Source organism: Oncorhynchus keta, unplaced genomic scaffold (genome assembly GCF_023373465.1).
Source record: "Oncorhynchus keta strain PuntledgeMale-10-30-2019 unplaced genomic scaffold, Oket_V2 Un_contig_2110_pilon_pilon, whole genome shotgun sequence".
Classification (NCBI taxonomy): Eukaryota; Metazoa; Chordata; class Actinopteri; order Salmoniformes; family Salmonidae; genus Oncorhynchus; species Oncorhynchus keta.
In genome coordinates this window covers 93,500-105,000 of record NW_026282313.1, presented here as the reverse complement: position 1 = coordinate 105,000, position 11,501 = coordinate 93,500, and the positions used below count along the sequence as shown (strand labels likewise).

The following is an 11,501-nucleotide window of genomic DNA, read 5'->3' as shown; positions in this document are numbered from 1 at the left end:
ATAGCCTGGGTGTCGTTATAACACGATGACATAGCCTGGGTGTCGTGTTACACCACGAGGACATAGCCTGGGTGTCGTTATAACACGACGACATAGCCTGGGTGTCGTTATAACACAAACGACATAGCCTGGGTGTCGTTATAACACGATGACATAGCCTGGGTGTTGTGTTACACCATGAGGACATAGCCTGGGTGTCGTTATAACACAACGACATAGCCTGGATGTCGTTATAACACAACGACATAGCCTGAGTGTTGCTTCTAGGGGCAGCAGGTAGTCCCCTTACCTCTCTCCCCTCCCTTGACCCTGTAAAAACAACACATTTCTCTGCACCTATCAGGTGCATAGAAAAACCTTCTAGGAATGACCACAGGCGCTCAGTGATGATGCAACAACAGACAGATACAGGTACAAATGTACGGGCCGCTGCCAGAGAGTCACGATTCATAGGACTGGCTCACATCTGACAACACACAGTACCAGTCGTAACAGTCTAGCCACTCTCCCTACAGCACGACCCTACGAGACAGTGACATCCACAGTGTGTCTGGCCCACTGTTCTACATGGAACCAGGACAGAGAGAAATCCCTCTGGGAACTAAATACAGATGGAAACCCTACTACCCATCCCTGTGTGCAGACAAGCAGAATACTGAGGGACCTGTTTTCAGGACACAGATTAAACCTACTCCAATTTACATTCTCCATTAAAAATGCTTCATCTGTGACTGGGAACCCCCCCCTCAATGTTTACTCAGATTTACACTGTCTGACTACCTGGTTGTTATGATCATTTAACCTCTGACCTTTAGGCTGCACAGCGCTAACGCTAAAAGTGACAGTTGAATGTAGTTCCGTGACATCCTCTTTGGCACGGCCCCTGTGGAGACACTGCAACATCTATACAGCCCACGTGTATTCAGGTCTACTGAGGCAGAACAGAGGGAGACTGCAGGGTGTATGAAAAGCCTGAGCTAGTTAACCTATTTCTGAGAGGCCAGATACATGATTCCTCTACTGTAGGTCCTGTTACGTCATGTCGCTTGCCTTGTATATACTCTCTGGTGCTGAAGTCTACAGGACAGACAGGAGCATCTATATATATATATATACTCTCTGGTGCTGAAGTCCACAGTCAGCCTGTCCTACAGTGTTCTGTCCTACAGTGTTCAGTCCTATACAGTCAGCCTGTCCTACAGTGTTCAGTCCTATACAGTCAGCCTGTCCTACAGTGTTCAGTCCTATACAGTCAGCCTGTCCTACAGTGTTCAGTCCTATACAGTCAGCCTGTCCTACAGTGTTCAGTCCTATACAGTCAGCCTGTCCTACAGTGTTCAGTCCTATACAGTCAGCCTGTCCTACAGTATTCAGTCCTATACAGTCAGCCTGTCCTACAGTGTTCAGTCCTATACAGTCAGCCTGTCCTACAGTGTTCAGTCCTTTACAGTCAGCCTGTCCTACAGTGTTCAGTCCTGTACAGTCAGCCTGTCCCACAGTGTTCAGTCCTGTACAGTGTTCTGTCCTACAGTGTTCAGTCCTGTACAGTCAGCCTGTCCTACAGTGTTCAGTCCTATACAGTCAGCCTGTCCTACAGTGTTCAGTCCTATACAGTCAGCCTGTCCTACAGTGTTCAGTCCTATACAGTCAGCCTGTCCTACAGTGTTCAGTCCTTTACAGTCAGCCTGTCCTACAGTGTTCAGTCCTGTACAGTCAGCCTGTCCTACAGTGTTCAGTCCTGTACAGTCAGCCTGTCCTACAGTGTTCAGTCCTTTACAGTCAGCCTGTCCTACAGTGTTCAGTCCTGTACAGTCAGCCTGTCCTACAGTGTTCAGTCCTGTACAGTCAGCCTGTCCCCACAGTGTTCAGTCCTGTACAGTCAGCCTGTCCTACAGTGTTCAGTCCTATACAGTCAGCCTGTCCCACAGTGTTCAGTCCTGTACAGTGTTCTGTCCTACAGTGTTCAGTCCTATACAGTCAGCCTGTCCTACAGTGTTCAGTCCTATACAGTCAGCCTGTCCTACAGTGTTCAGTCCTTTACAGTCAGCCTGTCCTACAGTGTTCAGTCCTATACAGTCAGCCTGTCCTACAGTGTTCAGTCCTGTACAGTCAGCCTGTCCTACAGTGTTCAGTCCTATACAGTCAGCCTGTCCTACAGTGTTCAGTCCTGTACAGTCAGCCTGTCCTACAGTGTTCAGTCCTGTACAGTCAGCCTGTCCTACAGTGTTCAGTCCTGTACAGTCAGCCTGTCCTACAGTGTTCAGTCCTATACAGTCAGCCTGTCCCACAGTGTTCAGTCCTGTACAGTGTTCTGTCCTACAGTGTTCAGTCCTATACAGTCAGCCTGTCCTACAGTGTTCAGTCCTATACAGTCAGCCTGTCCTACAGTGTTCAGTCCTGTACAGTCAGCCTGTCCTACAGTGTTCAGTCCTATACAGTCAGCCTGTCCCACAGTGTTCAGTCCTGTACAGTGTTCTGTCCTACAGTGTTCAGTCCTATACAGTCAGCCTGTCCTACAGTGTTCAGTCCTATACAGTCAGCCTGTCCTACAGTGTTCAGTCCTATACAGTCAGCCTGTCCTACAGTGTTCAGTCCTGTACAGTCAGCCTGTCCTACAGTGTTCAGTCCTATACAGTCAGCCTGTCCTACAGTGTTCAGTCCTGTACAGTCAGCCTGTCCTACAGTATTCAGTCCTGTACAGTCAGCCTGTCCTACAGTGTTCAGTCCTGTACAGTCAGCCTGTCCTACAGTATTCAGTCCTGTACAGTCAGCCTGTCCTACAGTGTTCAGTCCTATACAGTCAGCCTGTCCTACAGTATTCAGTCCTTTACAGTCAGCCTGTCCTACAGTGTTCAGTCCTGTACAGTCAGCCTGTCCTACAGTATTCAGTCCTTTACAGTCAGCCTGTCCTACAGTGTTCAGTCCTATACAGTCAGCCTGTCCTACAGTGTTCAGTCCTGTACAGTCAGCCTGTCCTACAGTGTTCTGTCCTACAGTGTTCTGTCCTACAGTGTTCAGTCCTATACAGTCAGCCTGTCCTACAGTGTTCAGTCCTATACAGTCAGCCTGTCCTACAGTGTTCAGTCCTATACAGTCAGCCTGTCCTACAGTATTCAGTCCTTTACAGTCAGCCTGTCCTACAGTGTTCAGTCCTGTACAGTCAGCCTGTCCTACAGTATTCAGTCCTTTACAGTCAGCCTGTCCTACAGTGTTCAGTCCTATACAGTCAGCCTGTCCTACAGTATTCAGTCCTTTACAGTCAGCCTGTCCTACAGTGTTCAGTCCTGTACAGTCAGCCTGTCCCACAGTGTTCAGTCCTGTACAGTGTTCTGTCCTACAGTGTTCAGTCCTGTACAGTCAGCCTGTCCTACAGTGTTCAGTCCTGTACAGTCAGCCTGTCCCACAGTGTTCAGTCCTGTACAGTCAGCCTGTCCTACAGTGTTCAGTCCTATACAGTCAGCCTGTCCTACAGTGTTCAGTCCTCTACAGTCAGCCTGTCCTACAGTGTTCAGTCCTTTACAGTCAGCCTGTCCTACAGTGTTCAGTCCTATACAGTCAGCCTGTCCTACAGTGTTCAGTCCTTTACAGTCAGCCTGTCCTACAGTGTTCAGTCCTGTACAGTCAGCCTGTCCTACAGTGTTCAGTCCTGTACAGTCAGCCTGTCCCACAGTGTTCAGTCCTGTACAGTCAGCCTGTCCTACAGTGTTCAGTCCTATACAGTCAGCCTGTCCCACAGTGTTCAGTCCTGTACAGTGTTCTGTCCTACAGTGTTCAGTCCTATACAGTCAGCCTGTCCTACAGTGTTCAGTCCTATACAGTCAGCCTGTCCTACAGTGTTCAGTCCTTTACAGTCAGCCTGTCCTACAGTGTTCAGTCCTGTACAGTCAGCCTGTCCTACAGTGTTCAGTCCTGTACAGTCAGCCTGTCCTACAGTGTTCAGTCCTTTACAGTCAGCCTGTCCTACAGTGTTCAGTCCTGTACAGTCAGCCTGTCCTACAGTGTTCAGTCCTGTACAGTCAGCCTGTCCCACAGTGTTCAGTCCTGTACAGTCAGCCTGTCCTACAGTGTTCAGTCCTATACAGTCAGCCTGTCCCACAGTGTTCAGTCCTGTACAGTGTTCTGTCCTACAGTGTTCAGTCCTATACAGTCAGCCTGTCCTACAGTGTTCAGTCCTATACAGTCAGCCTGTCCTACAGTGTTCAGTCCTTTACAGTCAGCCTGTCCTACAGTGTTCAGTCCTGTACAGTCAGCCTGTCCTACAGTGTTCAGTCCTTTACAGTCAGCCTGTCCTACAGTTTTCAGTCCTGTACAGTCAGCCTGTCCTACAGTGTTCAGTCCTGTACAGTCAGCCTGTCCCACAGTGTTCAGTCCTGTACAGTCAGCCTGTCCTACAGTGTTCAGTCCTATACAGTCAGCCTGTCCTACAGTGTTCAGTCCTATACAGTCAGCCTGTCCTACAGTATTCAGTCCTATACAGTCAGCCTGTCCTACAGTGTTCAGTCCTGTACAGTCAGCCTGTCCTACAGTATTCAGTCCTTTACAGTCAGCCTGTCCTACAGTATTCAGTCCTATACAGTCAGCCTGTCCTACAGTGTTCAGTCCTGTACAGTCAGCCTGTCCTACAGTGTTCTGTCCTACAGTGTTCTGTCCTACAGTGTTCAGTCCTATACAGTCAGCCTGTCCTACAGTGTTCAGTCCTATACAGTCAGCCTGTCCTACAGTGTTCAGTCCTTTACAGTCAGCCTGTCCTACAGTGTTCAGTCCTGTACAGTCAGCCTGTCCTACAGTGTTCAGTCCTGTACAGTCAGCCTGTCCTACAGTGTTCAGTCCTATACAGTCAGCCTGTCCTACAGTGTTCAGTCCTATACAGTCAGCCTGTCCTACAGTGTTCAGTCCTATACAGTCAGCCTGTCCTACAGTGTTCAGTCCTGTACAGTCAGCCTGCCCTACAGTGATTGTATTCAGCTGAATCGCAAATAGAGTTAATAACCTCATCACAGAACCGTGGCCTACAATCAGTCACCCTGGCAACTAGAGAGACGAGAGAGACGATTTCACCCAGGGAGAAACAACTCTGAAACACACCACCAACTCTACTGACCTTGGTGTGACTAGAAGTTCATCTGGGCGGTTTGCCATGAAGCCTAACAGATAAAGCACATAGAGAACGTTTTGTAATTAGAAAGACCCTGTATAAATGTAACCAAACTATTACTCTGTCATAACTCAAATGTACAATTTAAAATATACATTATAAAAGCCCCACTGAAATTTTACACCTGGAATTTAGTAGAAATATTGTAGGTGTGCACATATATTGCCCCAAACTTAGTCTGTAGGGCAGAACCTGGGAGATTCCCCTAATACAGATTCTGACTCACACTGTAATCCAGAATATTATCCTCACACTGTAATCCAGAATATTATCATCACACTGTAATCCAGAATATGATCATCACACTGTAATCCAGAATATGATCATCACACTGTAATCCAGAATATGATCATCACACTGTAATCCAGAATATTATCCTCACACTGTAATCCAGAATATTATCCTCACACTGTAATCCAGAATATTATCCTCACACTGTAATCCAGAATATTATCCTCACACTGTAATCCAGAATATTATCCTCACACTGTAATCCAGAATATTATCCTCACACTGTAATCCAGAATATTATCCTCACACTGTAATCCAGAATATTATCATCACACTGTAATCCAGAATATTATCCTCACACTGTAATCCAGAATATTATCCTCACACTGTAATCCAGAATATTATCATCACACTGTAATCCAGAATATTATCATCACACTGTAATCCAGAATATTATCATCACACTGTAATCCAGAATATGATCATCACACTGTAATCCAGAATATTATCCTCACACTGTAATCCAGAATATTATCCTCACACTGTAATCCAGAATATTATCCTCACACTGTAATCCAGAATATTATCCTCACACTGTAATCCAGAATATTATCATCACACTGTAATCCAGAATATTATCCTCACACTGTAATCCAGATTATTATCATCACACTGTAATCCAGAATATTATCATCACACTGTAATCCAGAATATTATCCTCACACTGTAATCCAGAATATTATCCTCACACTGTAATCCAGAATATTATCATCACACTGTAATCCAGAATATTATCATCACACTGTAATCCAGAATATTATCATCACTGTAATCCAGAATATTATCCTCACACTGTAATCCAGATTATTATCATCACACTGTAATCCAGATTATTATCATCACACTGTAATCCAGAATATTATCGTCACAAGGCTTTCTTATACAAACACCACAACCCAGAGAGTGAATATTTAGACAACTAGCACAAAAGCACCAGCTCATTTCAACCATTCAACCCACCAATAACTACATTAAAACAAATAGAAATCTCTATCCAAAATTCCTACACTAATTATTGGCAAAACTAAAATCCCATTTAATTATAAACTTCAACGTTACCAAATTCTACAATAGAGATACCAAAGCACCACACCTCATCAAAATCAAACAATTCAAACACAGGAAGAGATTAACAGTGTAGAGACACACCGACCATAACCTGGCCATAGAGTCAGACCACTGATCATAACCTGGCCATAGAGCCAGACCACCGACCATAACCTGGCCATAGAGTCAGACCACTGATCATAACCTGGCCATAGTCAGACCACCGACCATAACCTGGCCATAGAGTCAGACCACCGACCATAACCTGGCCATAGTCAGACCACCGACCATAACCTGGCCATAGAGTCAGACCACTGGCCATAGAGTCAGACCACTGGCCATAGAGTCAGACCACCGGCCATAGAGTCAGACCACCGGCCATAGAGTCAGACCACTGGCCATAGAGTCAGACCACTGGCCATAGAGTCAGACCACTGGCCATAGAGTCAGACCACTGGCCATAGAGTCAGACCACTGGCCATAGAGTCAGACCACTGGCCATAGAGTCAGACCACTGGCCATAGAGTCAGACCACTGGCCATAGAGTCAGACCACTGGCCATAGAGTCAGACCACTGGCCATAGAGTCAGACCACTGGCCATAGAGTCAGACCACTGGCCATAGAGTCAGACCACTGGCCATAGAGTCAGACCACTGGCCATAGAGTCAGACCACCGGCCATAGAGTCAGACCACCGGCCATAGAGTCAGACCACTGGCCATAGAGTCAGACCACCGGCCATAGAGTCAGACCACCGGCCATAGAGTCAGACCACCGGCCATAGAGTCAGACCACCGGCCATAGAGTCAGACCACCGGCCATAGAGTCAGACCACCGGCCATAGAGTCAGACCACCGGCCATAGAGTCAGACCACCGGCCATAGAGTCAGACCACCGGCCATAGAGTCAGACCACCGGCCATAGAGTCAGACCACCGACCATAGAGTCAGACCACCGGCCATAGAGTCAGACCACTGGCCATAGAGTCAGACCACTGGCCATAGAGTCAGACCACCATAGAAAAACATGGACGGTCAGAGAAAGACTGACTGTGAAAATTCTGCTCCAAATATGACTCAGTTTATCTCATTACATGTAAAGAAAGAACTGCATGACTTCTTGAACTGCCTCTGCTGAGGAGAACATGGAGATGCTTTGCTGCCTCGGGACCTGGACGACTTGCCTGAACAGAAGGAACCATGTGTACTGCTCTGTGTCAGAGAGTTCTACAGGAGAAGGTCAGGCCAGCTGTCTTTGAGCTGAAGATGAAGCACAGCTGGTTCATGCAGCAAGACAATGATCCAAAACACAATCAAGTCGACTGCTGTAACTCAGACCGGGCTCTGCAAGAGTTTGGGATGCAAATGAGGCCACACACACAGACACACACACACACACACACACACACACACACACACACACACACACACACACACACACACACACACACACACACACACACACACACACACACACACACACACCTGTTAAGCACTTTGTGATAACTCCGGATGTAAGAAAAGGGCTTTATAAAATGAAATGTGATTGATTGGACAACAACAACAACCTGTAACTATAGGAACGGTCCTGGGAGAGGTCACTGTAACTATAGGTCCTGGGATTGGTCACTGTAACTATAGGTTGCTATTGGTCCTGGGAGAGGTCACTGTAACTATAGGAACGGTCCTGGGATTGTCACTGTAACTATAGGAACGGTCCTGGGAGAGGTTGTCACTGTAACTATAGGAACGGTCCTGGGAGGTCTATAGGTTGGGATTGGTCACTGTAACTAGGAACGGTCCTGGGAGAGGTCACTGTAACTATAGGTTGCTATTGGGAGAGGTCACTGTAACTATAGGAACGGTCCTGGGAGAGGTCACTGTAACTATAGGTTGCGGTCCTGGGAGAGGTCACTGTAACTATAGGAACGGTCCTGGGAGAGGTCACTGTAACTATAGGTTCCTGGGAGAGATCACTGTAACTATAGGAACGGTCCTGGGAGAGTCACTGTAACTATAGGAACTGTAACTATAGGTTGCTAGGTCACTGTAACTATAGGTTGCTATTGCTCACTGTCTATAGGAGAGGTCACTGTAACTATAGGTTGCTATTGCTCACTGTAACTGGGAGATTGTCACTGTAACTATAGGTTACGGTCCTGGGAGAGGTCACTGTAACTATAGGAACGGTCCTGGGAGAGATCACTGTAACTATAGGAACGGTCCTGGGAGAGGTCACTGTAACTATAGGAACGGTCCTGGGAGAGGTCACTGTAACTATAGGAACGGTCTGGGAGAGGTCACTGTAACTATAGGTTGGTCCTGGGAGAGGTCACTGTAACTATAGGAACGGTCTATTGCTCACTGTAACTATAGGTTGCTATTGCTCACTGTAACTAGGTCCTGGGAGAGGTCACTGTAACTATAGGTTGGTCTAGAGGTCACTGTAACTATAGGTTCCTATTGGTCACTGTAACTATAGGTTCCTGGGAGAGATCACTGTAACTATAGGTTGCCTGGGAGAGGTCACTGTAACTATAGGAACGGTCCTGGGAGAGGTCACTGTAACTATAGGAACTATCCTGGGAGGTTGGTCACTGTAACTATAGGAACGCTCCTGGGAGAGGTCACTGTAACTATAGGAACGGTCCTGGGAGAGGTCACTGTAACTATAGGTTGGTCTGGGAGAGATCACTGTAACTATAGGTTGGTCACTGGGAGAGGTCACTGTAACTATAGGTTGCTATTGGTCACTGTAACTATAGGTAGCTATTGCTCACTGTAACTATAGGTTGCTATTGCTCACTGTAACTATAGGTTGCTATTGCTCACTGTAACTATAGGGATTGGTCACTGTAACTATAGGAACTATAGGTCCTGGGAGAGATCACTGTAACTATAGGTTGCTATTGCTCACTGTCCTGGGAGAGGTCACTGTAACTATAGGTCAGGGAGAGGTCACTGTAACTATAGGTTGCTATTGCTCACTGTAACTATAGGTTGCTATTGCTCACTGTAACTATAGGTTGCTATTGGTCACTGTAACTATAGGTTGCTATTGCTCACTGTAACTATAGGTTGCTATTGCTCACTGTAACTATAGGTTGCTATTGGTCACTGTAACTATAGGTTGCTATTGGTCACTGTAACTATAGGTTGCTATTGGTCACTGTAACTATAGGTTGCTATTGGTCACTGTAACTATAGGTTGCTATTGGTCACTGTAACTATAGGAACGGTGCTGGGATTGGTCACTGTAACTATAGGAACGGTCCTGGGAGAGGTCACTGACACAGTAACTCTAGTGTTGTGTAATCACTGCTCCAGTGGGGTGGGGGTTATTATTATGGAACACTGCAGATACTAATACTGAACAGAGAGGTTTGAAAACACAGAGAGAGACAGACAGAGACAGAGAGACAGACAGAGAGCCAGCATCCCACAACAACATCCCCACCCACATGACAGACAGAGAGACAGACAGAGACAGAGAGACAGACAGAGAGAGACAGACAGAGACAGACAGACAGAGAGAGACAGACTGAGACAGAGAGACAGAGAGAGACAGACAGAGACAGAGAGACAGACAGAGAGAGACAGACAGAGACAGAGAGAGACAGAGAGAGACAGAGAGAGACAGAGAGAGACAGACAGAGACTGAGACAGACAGAGACAGAGAGAGACAGAGAAGACAGACAGAGACAGAGACAGACAGACAGAGAGAGACAGACAGAGACAGACAGAGACAGAGAGAGACAGAGAGAGACAGACAGAGACAGACAGAGACAGAGAGAGACAGAAAGAGACAGAGAGAGACAGACAGAGACAGACAGAGACAGAAGAGACAGACAGAGACAGAGAGAGACAGACAGAGACTGAGACAGACAGAGACAGAGACAGAGACAGAGAGAGACAGAGAGAGACAGACAGAGACAGACAGAGACAGAGACACAGACAGAGAGAGACAGACAGAGACAGAGAGAGACAGAGAGAGACAGAGAGAGACAGACAGAGACAGACAGAGACTGACAGAGACTGACAGACAGAGAGAGACAGAGAGAGAAAACAGAGACAGAGAGACAGAGAGAGACAGAGAGAGACAGACAGAGACAGACAGAGACAGAGACACAGACAGAGAGAGACAGACAGAGACAGAGACAGAGAGAGACAGAGAGAGACAGACAGAGACTGAGACAGACAGAGACAGAGAGAGACAGAGAGAGACAGACAGAGACTGAGACAGACAGAGACAGACAGAGACAGAGAGAGACAGAGAGACAGACAGAGAGAGACTGAGACAGAGAGAGACAGAGAGAGATTACATGTTCTATGACTCTCTGTAAAAGGTGCTAGATCAACAGCACTGCAGGTTCAACTCAGTTCCTCCTAGCCTACCTACACAGTCTGTCCCCATCGGTGTCTGTAAGGACTTGGAGAGCGCTGGTCAATTTGTAAGAGATATGGTGTGCATTTCAAATGGCACCTTATTCCCTATATAGTGCACTACTTTTGACCAGGGCCTATGAGGCTAAAGTAGTGCACTAAAATAGGGAATTAGGCAAGGTGCCATTTGGGAACACATCCATGCTGTCAGAAGTTGAAGTGGTTTTGTACTGAAGCCTCCACGGAGCCAGTGATCCCACAACAACATCCCCACCCACATGGTCTGTGACCTATAGTAACCTGACAGGTTCAAAAACATCCCTAGTGGTCCTTCTGTAGCTCAGTTGGTAGAGCATGGCGCTTGTAACGCCAGGGTAGTGGGTTCGATTCCCGGGACCACCCATACGTAGAATGTATGCACACATGTGACTGTAAGTCGCTTTGGATAAAAGCGTCTGCTAAATGGCATATATTATTATTATTAATGACACCTGTTCCCTGTCTAAAGCACAACTTGTCCTATTGACATCCTTACGATGCATTGTAACCACATCATGACGCGTTACACAGAGATGCCATACAAGTAGTTCTTGTTATTCATTATACGGGACTATACCTGCAAACTC

At 46.7% G+C, this 11,501-nt stretch overlaps 1 protein-coding gene across 2 annotated transcripts in view; it reads right to left on the bottom strand.

Moving 5' to 3' along the window:
- The window catches only part of LOC127920895 (4-aminobutyrate aminotransferase, mitochondrial-like), a 40,390-nt gene that overhangs the window by 27,718 nt on the left and 1,171 nt on the right, over positions 1–11,501 (bottom strand). Inside the window, exon 1 of one of the 2 annotated variants that reach the window (XM_052504913.1) lies at positions 5,102–5,145. The exons of the other annotated variant lie outside the window; for it this stretch is intronic. The gene's annotated coding sequence lies outside the window, so the exon portion shown is untranslated. Of the gene's footprint in view, positions 1–5,101; positions 5,146–11,501 lie in introns of those variants that run through there. 2 annotated transcript variants of the gene reach the window in all.